This window comes from Thalia democratica, chromosome 2 (assembly GCF_965202585.1).
Source record: "Thalia democratica chromosome 2, ktThaDemo2.hap1.1, whole genome shotgun sequence".
NCBI classification, from domain to species: Eukaryota; Metazoa; Chordata; class Thaliacea; order Salpida; family Salpidae; genus Thalia; species Thalia democratica.
The window spans coordinates 93942413-93948412 of NC_139166.1; positions in this window are offsets into that span (position 1 = coordinate 93942413).

Below are 6000 nucleotides of genomic sequence, written 5' to 3' on the forward strand. Positions count from 1 at the left end.
AATTTACCTTTTTTTTTAAAGTCATTTTCTTACATATTTTTTTTTTTGAAAAAATAAATGTTTTATTTCTAAACAAAATATTACAGGTTACATTAGCAATTTAATGTAATTGTTGTAGAAAAAAGTCTTTATTTAAGATAAAAAAGAGTTTCAAAGTAGGGGATTTTTTTTTCTAAATTCTGCACCACCTAAAAAATACCACGCGACGCCACTGGGGTCTATATTAAAATTTTTTCTATTGCCTTTTACAAAAATATACATTTGGTGCTGTAATGGATTTCTTCTTTTGAACAAAAATATATAAAATATAAAAAAAATTAATAAAAACTGTTTATGTTACTACAACTTTATTGATTTAACCTTTGCCCACATAAGGATAAACTTGTCTTGCATTGTATGAAAGATATATTAATTGATTGTTTAAGTAGGAATGAAATTTCATGACTTAAGAATTTGAGGAATTGAAAACTTTTATTTATTTAAAGGTATAAGTAATATGTTTTTACCCTATGACACCTAAGACACCTAAGCTACAAAGGTCAAAGCCATAGAGTACAATAGGCTGCTTTTGGAAGGCACTACCTAAAAATGCAAAAATACTACTTTCATTAAAAATTATCCCTTGTATTTTTCAAATTATCCACTTCAAATTTTTAAAAAGTCTTCCTAATATTATTTAGGAAATTCCTATTGTAAGAATTTTTACAATTGGAATTGTTCACAAAGAATTGTAAAAAAAAAATGTACAATAAACCTAATTTGTGTAATATATATATTTTTTTTTTAATTCTAAAATGCATAACTAAACGAAAGTGCGTAACGTCACGAGTGCGTAAAGATGCGAGAGGTTACTGTACATAAAAACTACTTAATTGGTATTTAAAAACATTATTATTATTCTTTATGAATTTAGATACTCATACTACTCGTAAATTTTTTTTTGTGGAAATTAAAGACATTATAATTTGTCTATATATTTCAAACACATGTAAGTAAAAATTTCACAGTGGAAGCAGATTTTTTTTCTTATTTTAATGAAGGGTGTTTGCTTATAATTATATCTTTATTTTCATATATTATAAAAAAATACATTAAATACTTAATTTATGTATGATATTAAGAAAATATACTCTTCTAAAATTATTGCTACTTACAGTAGATAAAAACCAGGTAGTTTAATTTTAGCTAAAAGTATAGCTTACATAAAGATTTATATTCACTATGTAAACGTTTTTACAAAAAATAAATTTTTAGAACTCTATAAATATCTTTTTAAGTTTAAACTCTAAATATAAAAATGGAAAATAAACAAATGATGGATGTGAGTTTTTATGTTTAATATGTGTTTTTGTATAAATTAAACTACATAGTTAGTTAATTTAACTGTCAAAATAGAATTAGGATTGCTATTTTTGAAAAACTTTATATGAATAAAAATCACAAGAGTTTTTTTTTTTTTACCAAATAAACTAAGTATCTTTTATTTCACTAAACAACAGAAACTTAAGAGACAAGTAGAGGAGTTAAAAGAAGAAAACAAACTACTTATAGAAAAAATGAAAATAGTTGATATTATACAAAACGAATTTTCCAAAAGAAATATAGAGTATGTTTTTAATCATTGTAATTTTAAACAAATTATTATTGTGTTTTTTATTAGTGTGATAGTGATCATAGCTACTTAAAAATCAAAGTACATACGCAATAAGATATGACATAGTTTTATTGTTTATGCCATCAAACTTGATCAAGAAATTTTTATTTTTGTTTAGCTTTATTTAATAGTAAACGTTTTATATAAACAACTGTACTTGCTTTGTTATTGATATACTTATTTGTTTTTTAATTTATATTTTTTATTTTTTACAAGTTATATATTTCTAATTAAAACAACTAAAAAGTGAAACTAACAACTATAAGTTAGCTGCAGTGTATTTGGAAAAAAAAAAATTTTTTAGGTTAAATGAAAACAATTTGACAACCATTGTCAAAACAGGCTGTATCTCAATGGAGAAACAAAGTTTGTTATTTTCTATATTGTATACAAATAAACTTGTTACACAAAAACAGTAACCATAGCAAAACAAAAAATGTTTATACTAATGCAATTAGTTTATAACTTTGTTCAGTATTTTATTTTAACTTAACTATACTTTTAAATAGGAAACAGACATATATACAAACTGCATTTTGCTATGTTTTTATTTAGTAAATTACTGTATCTTTTCTCTTATCAAATTTTCATTTCTAAACATAAAAATCTAAGATCTCAACTTATTGATAAGAAGAATAATATAACTTAAAATGTTTTAAAAAACTATTTTCAAAATAATGATTCACTAAAAATAAGAAATCATCTGTAAACAATGAAATTTTTTTCACATTTAAACTATATTTCAACTTCTGGTTCTATTTATTTTATTAAAAATTTTTAAATACCTAAGTTAATTTTTTTTCTATTTGTAGTTTATTATTTTAAAAATCATCTAACATTTGTTTTCTTTTATTTAAAAGTTGACAAGCAGTAAAATACTTTAATAATAAATAAAATATAATTTAAACTTAGTTAAAATAACTTTAAAGAAACCATTTAAGTTGAAAATAATTTAGATAGGTCTGGACATGCAAAACAAACCGTCAAAGAGTTTATATATCATTTTGTATAATAATTTATACTTTGTGCATGAATTTTGTTAAACTGAGTAAATTTTAAATTTTACTGAATAACAAAACAAAAAACTATATTAATTAAAGTTCTTTAAGTAAAACTATTGTTAAAAAATATTATTATACTGTTTGTTATTTACTTTGTGAACTTAACAGGCAATCCTAGTCCATTTGGTTTAAATGAATCCCAGGACCTTTTTTGCTGTACAGGCAAGACTGGTTTGTTTTATATTTATACTATATTTTTTCCACATTTTTTTTATGATATATGACATGTCTTAGTTTTATATAACAAGTTTCTATTTAAGTATAACACACATGTTTTTAACTAAAACTTATGAATGGTTTTTACTAAAATTTAAAAGTAAAAATTGCAAAAAACAATATACTTCATTTAATTAAAAGGAGCAGTTCATATGAAAGAAACAGGTCAGGATGATTTCAACATCACACCTGGACAAGCATGTACTTCCAAATATCAAGGTATTTATAAATTTTATATTAACCAATTATTATTTTTCTATCAAATTTTCTCTCAACTTAAAGAAACACTGCTTTAATAGTTTGTATTTAAACAGAACAGATATATTTTTAATAAATGTTATCATAAAAAGACTGTGATCAATCTTTTCTTATGCTATTATTAGAGATATATTTTTTAAAGTTGGTCAGGATGATTATGACTCATCAAATTTCCAAATCACACCTGGACAAGCATGTACTTCCAAATATCAAGGTATTTATAACTTTTTTTAATTTTTTTTTTCTATCAAATTTTCACTTAACATGAAGAACATTGTTGTAGTAGTTTGTGTGATATTATACTAATATTTTTTTAGAATACACAAATGAGGATGACGACTTTGTTCCAAAAAAGCAATCATGGATAAACAGAAGCAAAGAAGGTAATTTAAATTATTTTATAACTGTTTAACACCACAAAAAAGAAAGTGGCTTTTTATTTATAAATTCATTCTCAATTAAGACATAACACCGTCATAGTGTAGTGAAATGTTTTATTTTATTGAAAGAAAAATACTCTTTTAAAGTTTTCTTAAAACTAAAAACTAAATTTAACAATTAACTTAAAAAGTTTCAAATATTGTTAATATAAACCATTATTAATTTTAAATAGTGTAGAAAATTGTCTTTGAAAAAAAACCTTAAATTTTTCTAAACGCGTTCAAAGCAGCAGTTCAAAGTTTTTCTGACCCTTGTCGCCACTCAGTTTGAAGGTCTTATGTGATTTTGTGTAATACTCATGTGAATTTGATGTTTTTTTTTCAGACTGAGACCTATTTATTACATTTTTAAAATCTATGCTTAGTCTTTTTTGAAATAAATTTTAAATTAGTTTCTTAGTTATTTTATCCAATTAAAGTCACATGGACTCCAGCATTGACTCTAAAAATTCTTATCAAAGCTGAATAAAACCTTTAGTATAAAAGTTAAGTCAATTTTAACAAATTTAGAAATATTTTTTTGAACAATGATACAAAATTATAAAATGCAACATTTGAATTATTTAATTTGATATAAATTTTAAACCCAATAAAAATATACTTGAACTTGGAAGTATTCTGCAAGTATTTTTAATTTTTAGCATATAAATCATGTTATTCAGTATTGTATATAGTGCTAGTAAAGAAATGTTTTAGTTAATAAACCTTTTGTTAAAAAAGAGCAGATTTTTCAAATTTAATATAATATCATATTAATTTTAGTAAATAAAACCAGAATAGTTAAGTACAAATTACTTTATAGACTTTTTTTAAATCAACTTGTTGTCAAATTTAATAAATTTATAACCGATTTCATAGAGATAAAAAAAAAATTGATATATATGAGAAAAGTAAATAAATTTTAAATTTAAGCTTTAAGATTGAAAATAAGTCACATTAAATTTAAGTACAAGATAAAAAACTTAAAATTATTTTTTTTTTCACTGTTATGATTAATAATTTCTAAACGTTTTACTTTGTTTTTACCTTGGTTATCGACTTTGCTTAATTATACTAAATTGTTATCAAAAATTGTAATTTTTTTTAACTCAAAAAACTAATTACTATGCATATAAGAGATGTTTTTTGTAAGAAGTTTCCTATTTTTAAGTGCATCAGGTCCTAAGAACAATCCTTTTGTGCGTTTTCTTTTTATCGTTTGATAGACAATATTTTACTAAGCTACATGAAGTTTGTATTTTTAGTAGTTAGACATGATAGTTTGAATAGTTGTTTAAACAGTGCATGAAGGCTACAACTGTGAAGTTTGCTTCAAACAATTTTCATACAAATCACATTTGATCACCCACACCAGAATCCACACAAACGAAAAACCATTCAAATGCCTGGTTTGTGGCAGAGGTTTTAAGACAAGGCAACACCTAACCAATCATAGCACAACTCACAGCATTAATAAAATGCATGTCTGTACAGTTTGTAAAAAAAAATTTAAAACAAAAGATCAACTTTTTAATCATTCCGTTAAACATAGAGATAAAAATTTTCATTGTTTTTTTTGTGATAAATCTTTCTATACCTTAAACCTACTCGATAAACATAACAGATTACATGATAATGATAAATTCTAAATAAAATATCTTGTTACTGCTCTTAAAGCTAGATTTTTTTATTTCGTTTTTTTTTTAATAAACTTTTATTGATTGCACTTTCAGTCAATTTATTTATTTGTGTACCAAAAGTTAAACATTTAGAATTTTGGAAATTAAAAGTGATTAACTTTTTGCCATGTTATTAATCACTTGCTACCATGAAATTAAAAAAAAAGAATTAGGGTACCTAAAATTAGTTGTTTATTATAAAATTTCGCGTCGGCTGCAGTCCTAAGTCGCTTCTGGTTGGCTAATATTTTATTTATTTTTGTTGTAAGTTTTAAGAAGTAAGTTATTTTTCACTTTATGTTTTATATATTTGGTTAGGTTGGTTAGGGATAAAGTTGTAGATTAAAGGTTTTGTGTAAGGTGGGTTAATGATATAGATATAAATGTTCTTAGTATTATGCTGTATTTTCAATTTACCTCACTTGCATAAGTTTGTATAATGTTAAGAATGAAAACATTTCCAAAAACTTACAACTGCAGCCGACCCCAAAATTTCACATATAGTTTCAGATTGTGATATACGTTCGTATCATTTTAAGTTTTTTTTTAATATTTTTTGGGGTTAACGGGATAAAGACTTTATTTAAATACGAGATTTCGCATTCAGTGTCAGGTAACACTAGATGTTTTAAAAATAAAAAAAATATTAAACACTGCGAACTACTGTAATAGAGTGCCTATAAAAAACTATGCAAACTTCTATATGCTTTTTG